At 58.7% G+C, this 14,056-nt stretch overlaps 1 long non-coding RNA gene across 1 annotated transcript in view; it reads left to right on the top strand.

The window, feature by feature from the left end:
• LOC121285654 overlaps positions 1-14,056 on the top strand; it is a 607,888-nt gene that overhangs the window by 297,709 nt on the left and 296,123 nt on the right. The gene's annotated exons all lie outside the window — the stretch shown is intronic.

Below are 14,056 nucleotides of genomic sequence, written 5' to 3'. Positions count from 1 at the left end.
GCACTATCCCTGAGCACTGTCCCTGAGCACTGTCCCTGAAAACTGGCCCTGAGCACTGGCCCTCAGCACAGCCCCTCAGCACAGCCCCTTACCACTGTCCTTGAGCATGGGCCCTGAGCACTGTCCCTGAGCACTGTTCCAGAGCACTGTCCCGGAGCACTGTCCCGGAGCTCAGCCCTTTACCACTGTCCTTGAGCACAGTAACTGAGTACTGTCCCGGAACACTGTCCCTGAGCAATATGCCTGAGCAGAGCCCCTTACCACTGTCCCTGAGCACTGTCCCTGAGCACTGTCCCTGAGCATAGGCCCTGAGCACTGTCCCTGTGCACGGGCCCTGAGCACAGCCCTTTACCACTGTCCCTGAGCACTGTCCCTGAGCACTATCTGTGGAAGAGACCCTGAGCACTGTCCCTGAGCACTGTCCCTGAGCACTGTCCCTGAGCACTGACCCTGAGCACTGTCCATGAGCACTGTCCATGAGCACTGTCCCTGAGCACTGTCCCTGAGCACTGTCCCTGAGCACTGTCCCTGAGCACTGACCCTGAACACTGTCCGTGGGCACTGTCCCTGAGCACTGTCCCTGAGCACTGTCCCTGAGCACTGTCCCTGAGCACTATCCCTGAGCACTGACACTGAGCACTTACCGTGGGCAATGACCCTGAGCACTGTCCCTTAGCACTGGCCCTGAGCACTGGCCCTGAGCACTGGCCCTGAGCATAGTAACTGAGCACTAACCATGAGCACTGTTCCTGAGCACTGTCCCTGAGCACTGTCCCTGAGCACTGTCCCTGAGCACTGGCCCTGAGCATAGTAACTGAGCACTAACCATGAGCACTGTCCCTGAGTACTATCCCTGAACACAGCCCTTTACCACTGTCCCTGAGCACTGTCCCTGAGCACTGTCCCTGAGCACTGTCCCTGAGCACTGTCCCTGAGCACTGACCCTGAGCACTGACCCTGAGCACTGACCCTGAGCACTGACCCTGAGCACTGACCCTGAGCACTGCCCCTGAGCACTGCCCCTGAGCACTGCCCCTGAGCACTGCCCCTGAGCACTGTCCGTGGGCACTGACCCTGAACACTGCCCCTCAGCACCGTAAATGAGCACTGACCCTGAGCACTGACCCTGAGCACTGACCCTGAGCACTGTCACTGGGCACTGTCCCTGAGCAATTTTGTTGAACTTTGGCCATGAGCAGAATCCCTGAAAATTCCCTGAGCCCAGCCCCTCACCACTATCGCTGAGCAATGGCCCTGAGCACTGGCCCTGAGCACAGCTCTCTACCACTGTCCCTGAACACTGTCGTCTGGAAATGCACGTTAGCTCTCTCCCTGAAGACAGCCAAAGGGCACTGTCCCTGAGCACTGTCCCTGAGCACTGTCCCTGAGCACTGTCCATGAGCACTGACCGTGAGCACTTTCCCTGAGCACTTTCCCTGAGCACTGTCCATGAGCACTGTCCATGAGCACTGGCCCTCAGCACTGTCTGTGAGCACTGTCCCTGAGCACTGACCGTGAGCACTGTAACTGAGCACACTAACTGAGCAATGACCCTGAGCACTGCTGCTTATCAAAGTCCCTAATCATGGCTCCTGAGCACTATCCCTTAGAAATGTCCCTGGGCACTGTCCCTGGACACTGTCCCTGGGCACTGTCCTTGAGTACTGTCCCTGAGCACTGCCCCTGAGCACTGACCCTGAGCAGTGCCGCTAATCACGGCCCCTAATCACGGCCCCTGAGTACTATCCCTTAGAAATGGCCCTGAGTGCTGTCCCTGACCAAAGTCCCTGAGCACTAACCATGAGCACTGACCGTGAGCACTGACCGTGAGCACTGACCGTGAGCACTGACCGTGAGCACTGAACGTGAGCACTGTCCCTGAGCACGGTCCCTGAGCACTGACAATGGGCACTGTCCCTGAGCAGTGACCCTAAGCATTGACCCTGGGCACTGATCCTGAGCAGAGTAACTGAACACTAACCGTGAGCACTGTCCCTGAGCACTGTCCCTTAGCAATGTCCCTGAGCACAGCCCTTTACCACTGTCTCTGAGCACTGTCTCTGAGCACTGTCTCTGAGCAATGTCCTTGAGCACAGTAACTGTGCACTGTAACAGAGCATTGTCCATGAGCACTGTCCCTGAGCACTATCCCTGAGCACAGCCCCTTACCACTGGCACTGAGCACAGCCCCTTACCACTGCCCCTGTGCACTGGCCCTGAGCACTGCCCATGATCACTGTCCCTGAGCAATATCCCCGAGGACAGACCCTTACCACTGTCACTGAGCACTGAACCTGCACACTGTCCCTGAGCACTATCCGTGGAACAGGCCCTGAGCACTACTGTGGATAAATGACCCGAAGCATTGTCCCTGAGCACTGTCCCTGAGCACTGCCCCTGAGCACTTAACATGGGCACTGTCCCTGAGCAGTGACCCTGGGCACTGTCCCTGGGGACTGTCCCTGAGCACTGTCCCTGGGCACTGTCCCTGAGCACTGTCCCTGAGCACTGCCCCTGAGCACTGTTCCGGAGCACTGTCCCGGAGCACTGTCCCAGAGCTCACCCCTTTTCCACTGTCCCTGAGCACTGTCCCTTACCACTGTCCTTGAGCACAGGAACTGAGCATTGTCCCTGAACACTGTCCCTGAGCACTATGCCTGAGCACAGCCCCTTACCACTGTCCCTGAGCACTGTCCCTGAGCACTATCCCTGAGCACAGCCCCTTACCACTGGCACCGAGCACAGCCCCTTACCACTGTCCCTGAGCATAGCCCCTGAACAGTGTCCCTGAGCACTGTCCCTGAGCACTACGCATTGCTCACTGTCCCTGAGCACTGACCGTGAGCATGTAACTGAGCACTCTAACTGAGCAATGACCCTGAGCACTGCTGCTGATCACAGTCCCTAATCACCGCTCCTGAGTACTATTCCTTAGAAAAGACCCTCAGCACTGTCCCTGAGCAATGTCTCTGGGCACTGTCCCTGAGCACTGTCCCTGGGCACTGTCCCTGGGGACTTTCCTTGAGCACTGTCCCTGGGCACTGTCCCTGGGCACTGTCCCTGAGCACTGTCCCGGAGCTCAGCCCTTTACCACTGTCCTTGAGCACAGTAACTGAGTACTGTCCCTGAGCACTGTCCCTGAGCACTATGCCTGAGCACAGCCCCGTACTACTGTCCCTGAGCACTGTCCCGGAGTACTGTCCCTGAGCATAGGCCCTGAGCACTGTCCCTGAGCACGGGCCCTGAGCGCAGCCCTTTACCACTGTCCCTGAGCACTGTCCCTGAGAACTATCTGTGGAAGAGACCCTGAGCACTGTCCCTGAGCACTGACCCTGAGCACAGTCCATGAGCACTGTCCCTGAGCACGGTCCCTGAATACTGTCCCTGAGCACTGACCTTGAGCACTGTCCCTGAGCACTGTCCCTGAGTACTGTCCCTGAGTACTGTCCCTGAGCACTGACCCTGAGCACTGTCCCTGAGCACTGACCCTGAGCACTGACCCTGAGCACTTACCGTGTGCACTGACCCTGAGCACTGTCCCTGAGCACTGTCCCTGAGCACTGTCCCTGAGCACTGTCCCTGAGCACTGTCCCTGAGCACTAACCATGAGCACTGCCCCTGAGCACTGCGCCTGAGCACTGCGCCTGAGCACTGCCCCTGAGCACTGCCCCTGAGCACTGACCCTGAGCACTGTCCGTGGGCACTGTCCCTGAACACTGCCCCTCAGCACCGTAAATGAGCACTGACCCTGAGCACTGACCCTGAGCACTGACCCTGAGCACTGTCACTGGGCACTGTCCCTGAGCAATTTTGTTGAACTTTGGCCATGAGCAGAATCCCTGAAAATTCCCTGAGCCCAGCCCCTCACCACTATCCCTGAGCAATGGCCCTGAGCACTGGCCCTGAGCACAGCTCTCTACCACTGTCCCTGAACACTGTCGTCTGGAAATGCACGTTAGCTCTCTCCCTGAAGACAGCCAAAGGGCACTGTCCCTGAGCACTGTCCCTGAGCACTGACCGTGAGCACTGCCCCTGAGCACTTTCCCTGAGCACTGTCCATGAGCACTGTCCCTCAGCACTGTCTGTGAGCACTGTCCCTGAGCACTGACCGTGAGCACTGTAACTGAGCACACTAATTGAGCAATGACCCTGAGCACTGCTGCTTATCAAAGTCCCTAATCATGGCTCCTGAGCACTATCCCTTAGAAATGTCCCTGGGCACTGTTCCTGGACACTATCCCTGGGCACTGTCCCTGAGCACTGTCCCTGAGCACTGCCCCTGAGCACTGACCCTGAGCAGTGCCGCTAATCACGGCCCCTAATCACGGCCCCTGAGTACTATCCCTTAGAAATGGCCCTGAGTGCTGTCCCTGACCAAAGTCCCTGAGCACTAACCATGAGCACTGACCGTGAGCACTGACCGTGAGCACTGACCGTGAGCACTGACCGTGAGCACGGTCCCTGAGCACGGTCCCTGAGCACTGACAATGGGCACTGTCCCTGAGCAGTGACCCTAAGCATTGACCCTGGGCACTGATCCTGAGCAGAGTAACTGAACACTAACCGTGAGCACTGTCCCTGAGCACTGTCCCTTAGCAATGTCCCTGAGCACAGCCCTTTACCACTGTCTCTGAGCAATGTCCTTGAGCACAGTAACTGAGCACTGTAACAGAGCACTGTCCATGAGCACTGTCCCTGAGCACTATCCCTGAGCACAGCCCCTTACCACTGGCACTGAGCACAGCCCCTTACCACTGCCCCTGTGCACTGGCCCTGAGCACTGCCCATGATCACTGTCCCTGAGCAATATCCCCGAGGACAGACCCTTACCACTGTCACTGAGCACTGAACCTGCACACTGTCCCTGAGCACTATCCGTGGAACAGGCCCTGAGCACTGCTGTGGATAAATGACCCTAAGCATTGTCCCTGAGCACTGTCCCTGAGCACTTAACATGGGCATGGTCCCTGAGCAGTGACCCTGAGCAGTGACCCTGAGCACAGTGAATGAGCACTGTCCCTCAGCACTGTCCTTCAGCACTGTCTCTGGGCACTGTCCCTGAGCACTGTCCCTGGGCACTGTCCCTGGGCACTGTCCCTGGGCACTGTCCCTGGGCACTGTCCCTGGGCACTGTCCCTGAGCACTGTCCCTGAGCACTGCCCCTGAGCACTGTTCCGGAGCACTGTCGCGGAGCACTGTCCCAGAGCTCAGCCCTTTACCACTGTCCCTGAGCACTGTCCCTTACCACTGTCCTTGAGCACAGGAACTGAGCATTGTCCCTGAACACTGTCCCTGAGCACTATGACTGAGCACAGCCCTTTACCACTGTCCCTGAGCACTGTCCTGAGCATAGGCCCTGAGCACTGTCCCTGAGCACGGGCCCTGAGCTCAGCCCTTTACCAATGTCCCTGAGCACTGTCCCTGAGCACTATCCGTGGAAGAGACCCTGAGCACTGACCCTGAGCACTGACCCTGAGCACTGACCCTGAGCACTGACCCTGAGCACTGACCCTGAGCACTGACCCTGAGCACTGACCCTGAGCACTGTCCCTGAGCACTGCCCCTGAGCACTGTCCGTGGACACTGTCCCTGAGCACTCACCCTGAGTACTGCCCCTGAGCACTGCCCCTGAGCACTGCCCCTGAGCACTGCCCCTGAGCACTGTCCGTGGGCACGGACACTGAGCACTGTCCCTGAGCACTGTCCCTGAGCACTGACCCGAGCACTGCCCCTGAGCACTGTCCGTGGGCACTGACCCTGAGCACTGACCCTGAGCACTGACCCTGAGCACTGACCCTGAGCACTGCCCCTGAGCACTGCCCCTGAGAACTGCCCCTGAGCACTGTCCGTGGGCACTGACACTTAGCACTGACCTTGAGCCCTGACCCTGAGCACTGTCCGTGGGCACTGACCCTGAGCACTGACCCTGAGCATTGCCCCTGAGCACTGACCCTGAGCACTGACCCTGAGCACTGTCCGTGGGCAATGACCCTGAACAATGTCCGTGGGCACTGACCCTTAGCACTGACCATGAGCACTGACCCTGAGCACTGTCCGTGGGCACTGACCCTGAGCACTGACCCTGAGCAGTGCCCCTGAGCACTGCCCCTGAGCACTGTCCGTGGGCACTGATCCTGAGCACTGTCCGTGGGCACTGACCCTGAGCACTGTCCGTGGGCACTGACCCTGAGCACTGTCCGTGGGCACTGACCCTGAGCACTGAACATGAGCACTGACCCTGAGCACTGTCAGTGGGCACTGACCCTGAGGACTGTCCTTGGGCACTGACCCTGAGCACTGTCCTTGGGCACTGTCCCTTGGCACTATCCCTGAGCACTGTCCCTGAGCACTGTCCCTGAGCACTGCCCCTGAGCACTGCCCCTGAGCACTGCCCCTGAGCACTGCCCCTGAGCACTGTGCCTGAGCAGTGCTGCTGGTCACGGCCCCTAAGCACTGTCCCTGATCACTGTCCCTGATCACTGTCTCTGTGCACAGTTCCGGAGCACTGTCCCGGAGCACTGTCCCTTACCACTGTCCTGGAGCACAGTAACTGAGCACTGTCCCTGAACACTGTCCCTGAGCACTATGCCTGAGCACTATGCCTGAGCACTGTCCCTTACCACTGTCCCTGAGCACTGTCCCTGAGCACTGTCCCTGAGCACGGGCCCTGAGCACAGCCCTTTACCACTGTCCCTGTGCAGTGTTCCGGAGCACTGTCCCGGAGCACTGTCCCAGAGCTCAGCCCTTTACCACTGTCCCTGAGCACTGTCCCTTACCACTGTCCTTGAGCACAGTAACTGAGCACTGTCCCTGAACAATGTCCCTTAGCACTATGCCTGAGCACAGTCCCTGAGCACTGTCCCTGAGCACTGTCCCTGAGCACTGTCCCTGAGCACCGTCCCTGAGCACTGTCCATGAGCATGGGCCCTGAGCACTGTCCCTGAGCACTATCCCTGAGCACAGCCCTTTACCACTGTCCCTGAGCACTGTCCCTGAGCACTGTCAATGAGCACTGCCCCTGAGCACTGCCCCTGAGCACTGCCCCTGAGCACTGCGCCTGAGCACTGTCCGTGGGCACTGTCCCTGAGCACTGTCCCTGAGCACTGACCCTGAGCACTGTCCCTGAGCACTGTCCCTGAGCACTGTCCCTGAGCACTGTCCCTGAGTACTGCCCCTGAGCACTGTCCGTGGGCACTGTCCCTGAGCACTGTGCCTGAGCACTATCCGTGGAAGAGTCCCTGAGCACTGACTCTTAGCACTGACCCTGAGCACTGTCCCTGAGCAGTGCCCCTGAGCACTGTCCGTGGGCACTGTCCTTGAGCACTGCCCCTGAGCACTGCCCCTGAGCACTGCCCCTGAGCACTGTCCGTGGGCACTGTCCCTGAGCACTGTCCCTGAGCACTGACCCTGAGCACTGACCCTGAGCACTGAGCCTGAGCACTGCCCCTGAGCACTGTCCGTGGGCACTGACCCTTAGCACTGACCCTTAGCACTGACCCTGAGCATTGACCCTGAGCACTGACCCTGAGCACTGACCCTGAGCACTGACCCTGAGCATTGCCCCTGAGCACTGACCCTGAGCACTGACCCTGAGCACTGACCCTGAGCACTGTCCGTGGGCACTGACCCTGAGCACTGTCTGTGGGCACTGACCCTGAGAACTGTCTGTGGGCACTGACCCTGAGCACTGTCTGTGGGCACTGACCCTGAGCACTGTCCGTGGGCACTGACCCTGAGCACTGTCCATGGGCACTGACCCTGAGCACTGACCCTGAGCACTGACCCTGAGCACTGCCCCTGAGCACTGCCCCTGAGCACTGCCCCTGAGCACTGCCCCTGAGCACTGTGCCTGAGCAGTGCTGCTGATCACGGCCCCTAAGCACTGTCCCTGATCATGTCCCTGATCACTGTCCCTGTGCACTGTTCCGGAGCACTGTCCCGGAGCACTGTCCCTTACCACTGTCCTGGAGCACAATAACTGAGCACTGTCCCTGAACACTGTCCCTGAGCACTATGCCTGAGCACTGTCCCTTACCACTGTCCCTTACCACTGTCCCTTAACACTGTCCCTGAGCACTGTCCCTGAGCACTGTCCCTGAGCACTGTCCCTGAGCACTGTCCCTGAGCATAGGCCCTGAGCACTGTCCCTGAGCACGGGCCCTGAGCACAGCCCTTTACCACTGTCCCTGTGCACTGTTCCGGAGCACTGTCCCGGAGCACTGTCCCAGAGCTCAGCCCTTTACTACTGTCCCTGAGCACTGTCCCTTACCACTGTCCTTGAGCACAGTAACTGAGCACTGTCCCTGAACACTGTCCCTTAGCACTATGCCTGAGCACAGCCCCTTACCACTGTCCCTGAGCACTGTCCCTGAGCACTGTCCCTGAGCACCGTCCCTGAGCACTGTCCATGAGCATGGGCCCTGAGCACTGTCCCTGAGCACTATCCCTGAGCACAGCCCTTTACCACTGTCCCTGAGCACTGTCCCTGAGCACTGTCCCTGAGTACTGACCCTGAGCACTGTCCCTGAGCACTGTCCCTGAGCACTGACCCTGAGCACTGTCCGTGGGCACTGTCCCTGAGCACTGCCCCTCAGCACCGTAAATGAGCACTGACTCTGAGCATTGACCCTGAGCATTGACCCTGAGCACTGACCCTGAGCACTGTCCCTGAGCAATTTTGTTGAACATTGGCCATGAGCAGAATCCCTGAAAATTCCCTGAGCCCAGCCCCTCACCACTATCCCTGAGCAATGGCCCTGAGCACTGGCCCTGAGCACTGGCCCTGAGCACAGCTCTTTACCACTGTCCCTGAGCACTGTCCTCTGGAAATGCACGTTAGCTCTCTCCCTGAGGACAGCCAAAGGGCACTGTCCCTGAGCACTGTCCCTGAGCACTGTCCCTGAGCACTGTCCCTGAGCACTGTCCCTGAGCACTGTCCCTGAGCACTGTCCCTGAGCACTGTCCATGAACACTGTCCATGAGCACTGTCCCTCAGCACTGTCCGTGAGCACTGTCCATGAGCACTGACCGTGAGCACTGCCACTGAGCACTGACCGTGAGCACTGTAACTGAGCACTCTAACTGAGCAATGACTCTGAGCACTGCTGCTTATCAAAGTCCCTAATCATGGCACCTGGGCACTATCCCTTAGAAATATCCCTGGGCACTGTCCCTGGGCACTGTCCCTGAGTACTGTCCCTGAGCACTGTCCCTGAGCACTGTCCCTGAGCAGTGCCGCTAATCACGGCCCCTAATCACGGCCCCTGAGTACTATCCCTTAGAAATGGCCCTGAGTGCTGTCCCTGACCAAAGTCCCTGAGCACTAACCATGAGCACTGATCGTGAGCACTGACCGTGAGCATTGTCCCTGAGCACTGTCCCTGAGCACTGACAATGGGCACTGTCCCTGAGCAGTGACCCTAAGCATTGACCCTGGGCACTGATCCTGAGCAGAGTAACTGAGCACTAACCGTGAGCACTGTCCCTGAGCACTGTCCCTTAGCAATGTCCCTGAGCACAGCCCTTTACCACTGTCTCTGAGCACTGTCTCTGAGCACTGTCTCTGAGCAATGTCCTTGAGCACAGTAACCGAGCACTGTAACAGAGCACTGTCCATGAGCACTGTCCCTGAGCACTATCCCTGAGCACAGCCCCTTACCACTGGCACTGAGCACAGCCCCTTACCACTGCCCCTGTGCACTGGCCCTGAGCACTGCCCATGATCACTATCCCTGAGCAATATCCCCGAGGACAGACCCTTACCACTGTCACTGAGCACTGAACCTGCACACTGTCCCTGAGCACTATCCGTGGAACAGGCCCTGAGCACTACAGTGGATAAATGACCCTAAGCACTGCCCCTGAGCACTGCCCCTGAGCACTTAACATGGGCACTGTCCCTGAGCAGTGACCCTGAGCAGTGACCCTGAGCACAGTGAATGAGCACTGTCCCTCAGCACTGTCCCTGAGCACTGTCTCTGGGCACTGTCCTTGAGCACTGTCCCTGGGGACTGTCCCTGAGCACTGTCCCTGGGGACTGTCCCTGAGCACTGTCCCTGGGCACTGTCCCTGGGCACTGTTCCTGAGCACTGTCCCTGAGCACTGTCCCTGAGCACTGCCCCTGAGCACTGTTCCAGAACACTGTCCCGGAGCACTGTCCCAGAGCTCAGCCCATTACCACAGTTACTGAGCACTGTTCCTTACCACTGTCCTTGAGCACAGTAACTGAGCACTGTCCCTGAACACTGTCCCTGAGCACGTTGCCTGAGCACAGCCCCTTACCACTGTCCCTGAGCACTGTCTCTGAGCACTGTCCCTGAGCATAGGCCCTGAGCACAGACCTTTACCACTGTCCCTGAGTACTGTCCCTGAGCACTATCCGTGGAAGAGACCGTGAGCACTGTCCCTGAGCACTGACACTGAGCACTGTCCCTGAGCACTGTCCCTGAGCACTGTCCCTGAGCACTGACCCTGAGCACTGTCCCTGAGCACTGTCCCTGAGCGCTGTCCCTGAGCACAGCCCCTGAGCACTGTCCGTGGGCACTGACCCAGAGCACTGACCCAGAGCACTGACCCTGAGCAATGACCCTGAGCACTGACCCTGAGCACTGACCCTGAGCACTGACCCTGAGCACTGACCCTGAGCACTGCCCCGAGCACTGTCCGTGGGCACTGACCCTGAGCACTGACCCTGAGCACTGACCCTGAGCACTGACCCTGAGCACTGACCCTGAGCACTGTCCGTGGGCACTGACCCTGAGCACTGACCCTGAGCACTGCCCCTGAGCACTCTCCGTGGGCACTGACCCTGAGCACTGACCCTGAGCACTGTCGGTGGGCACTGACCCAGAGCGCTGACCCTGAGCAGTGCCCCTGAGCACTGACCCTGAGCAATGTCTGTGGGCACTGACACTGAGCACTGACCCTGAGCACTGACCCTGAGCACTGTCCGTGGGCACTGACCCTGAGCACTGTCTGTGGGCACTGACCCTGAGCATTGACCATGAGCACTGACCCTGAGCACTGTCCGTGGGCACTGTCCCTGAGCACTGTCCCTGAGCAATGGCCCTGAGCACTGTCCCTGAGCATAGCTCTTTACCACTGTCCCTGGGCACTGTCCCTGAGCATGGCCCCTGAGCACTGTCCCTGAGCACGGGCCCTGAGCACAGTCCTTTATCACTGTCCCTGAGCAATGTCCCTGAGCAGTGGCCCTGAGCACAGCCCGTTACCACTGTCCGTGAGCATAGGCGCTGAGCACTGTCCACGATCACTGGCCCTGAGCAATGGCCCTGAGCACTGTCCCTGAGCACAGCCCTTTACCACTGTCCCTGAGCAGTGTCCCTGAGCAGTGTCCCTGAGCAGTGTCCCTGAGCAGTGTCCCTGAGCATAGTAACTGAGCAGTGTCCCTGAGCATAGTAACTGAGCAGTGTCCCTGAGCACTGTCCCTGAGCACTGTCCCTGAGCACTGCCCCTGAGCACTGCCCCTGAGCACTTACCATGGGCACTGCCCCTGAGCATTGACCCTGAGCAGTGACCCCAGCATTGACACTGGGCACTGTCCCTGAGCAAAGTAACTGAGCACCGTCCCTGAGCACTGTCCCTGAGCACTGAACCTGCGCACTGTCCCTGAGCACTATCCGTGGAACAGGCCCTGAGCACTACTGTGGATAAATGACTCTGAGCACTGTCCCTGAGCACTGTTCCTGAGCACTGCCCCTGAGCACTTACCATGGGCTCTGTCCCTGAGCATTGACCCTGAGCATTGACCCCAGCATTGACACTGGGCACTGTCCCTGAGCAAAGTAAATGGGCACCGTCCCTGAGCAGTGTCCATGAGCATGGGCCCTGAGCACTGTCCCTGAGCACTAGCCCTGAGCACAGCCCTTTACCACAGTCCCTGAGCACTGTCCCTGAGCACTGTCCCTGAGCACTGTCCCTGAGCACTGTCCCTGAGCACTGTCCCTGAGCACTGACCCTGAGCACTGTCCCTAAGCACTGTCCCTAAGCACTGTCCCTGAGCACTGACCCTGAGCACTGTCCGTTGGCACTGTCTCTGAGCACTGCCCCTCAGCACCGTAAATGAGCACTGACCCTGAGCACTGACCCTGAGCACTGACCCTGAGCACTGTCCCTGAGCACTGACACTGAGCACTGTCACTGGGCACTGTCCCTGAGCAATTTTGTTGAACATTGGCCATGAGCAGAATCCCTGAAAATTCCCTGAGCCCAGCCCCTCACCACTATCCCTGAGCAATGGCCCTGAGCACTGGCCCTGAGCACAGCTCTTTACCACTGTCCCTGAGCACTGTCCTCTGGAAATGCGCGTTAGCTCTCTCCCTGAGGACAGCCAAAGGGCACTGTCCATGAGCACTGTCCATGAGCACTGTCCATCAGCACTGTCCGTGAGCACTGACCCTGAGCACTTTCCCTGAGAACTGTCCCTGAGCACTGTCACTGGGCACTGTCCCTGAGCAATTTTATTGAACATTGGCCATGAGCAGAATCCCTGAAAATTCCCTGAGCCCAGCCCCTCACCACTATCCCTGAGCAATGACCCTGAGCACTGGCCCTGAGCACAGCTCTTTACCACTGTCCCTGAGCACTGTCCTCTGGAAATGCACGTTAGCTCTCTCCCTGAGGACAGCCAAAGGGCACTGTCCCTGAGCACTGACCGTGAGCACTGCCCCTGAGCACTCTCCCTGAGCACTGTCCATGAGCACTGTCCCTCAGCATTGTCCCTCAGCATTGTCCCTCAGCACTGTCCGTGAGCACTGACACTGAGCACTGAACCTGAGCACTTTCCCTGAGCACCGACCCTGTGCACTGTCACTGGGCACTGTCCCTGAGCAATTTTATTGAACATTGGCCATGAGCAGAATCTCTGAAAATTCCCTGAGCCCAGCCAAACACCACTATCCCTGAGCAAAGGCCCTGAGCACTGGCCCTGAGCACAGCTCTTTACCACTGTCCCTGAGCACTGTCCTCTGGAAATGCACGTTAGCTCTCTCCCTGAGGACAGCCAAAGGGCACTGTCCCTGAGCACTGCCTCTGAGCACTGCCTCTGAGCACTGCCTCTGAGCACTGCCCCTGAGCACTGCCCCAGAGCACTGCCCCTGAGCACTGCCCCTGAGCACTGCCCCTGAGCACTGTCCCTGAGCACTGCCCCTCAGCACTGTCCGTGAGCACTGTCCCTGAGCACTGACCGTGAGCACTGTCCCTGAGCACTGACCGTGAGCACTGTAACTGAGCACACTAACTGAGCAATGACCCTGAGCACTGCTGCTTATAAAAGTCCCTAATCATTGCTCCTGAGCACTGTCCCTTAGAAATGTCCCTGGGCACTGTCCCTGGGCACTGTCCCTGGGCACTGTCCCTGAGTGCTGTCCCTGACCAAAGTCCCTGAGCACTAACCATGAGCACTGACCGTGAGCACTGACCGTGATCACTGTCCCTGAGCACTGTCCCTGAGCACTGACAATGGGCACTGTCCCTGAGCAGTGACCGTGAGCATTGACCCTGGGCACTGATCCTGAGCAGAGTAACTGAGCACTAAACGTGAGCACTGTCCCTGAGCACTGTCCCTTAGCAATGTCCCTGAGCACAGCCCTTTACCACTGTCCCTGAGCACTGTCTCTGAGCACTGTCTCTGAGCAATGTCCTTGAGCACAGTAACTGAGCACTGTAACAGAGCACTGTCCATGAGCACTGTCCCTGAGCACTATCCCTGAGCACAGCCCCTTACCACTGGCACTGAGCACAGCCCCTTACCACTGCCCCTGTGCACTGGCCCTGAGCACTGCCCATGATCACTGTCCCTGAGAAATATCCCCGAGGACAGCCCCTTACCACTGTCACTGAGCACTGAACCTGCGCACTGTCCCCGAGCACTATCCGTGGAAAAGGCCCTGAGCACTACTGTGGATAAATGACCCTAAGCACTGTCCCTGAGCACTGTCCCTGAGCACTGTCCCTGAGCACTGTCCCTGAGCACTGACCCTGAGCAATGTCCGTGGGCACTGACCCTGAGCACTGACACTGAGCTGTGCCCCTGAGCACT

Source organism: Carcharodon carcharias, chromosome 13, assembly GCF_017639515.1.
Source record: "Carcharodon carcharias isolate sCarCar2 chromosome 13, sCarCar2.pri, whole genome shotgun sequence".
Classification (NCBI taxonomy): domain Eukaryota; kingdom Metazoa; phylum Chordata; class Chondrichthyes; order Lamniformes; family Lamnidae; genus Carcharodon; species Carcharodon carcharias.
Note: the sequence above shows the minus strand (reverse complement) of the source record. Positions and strands in the feature narration are given on the sequence as shown.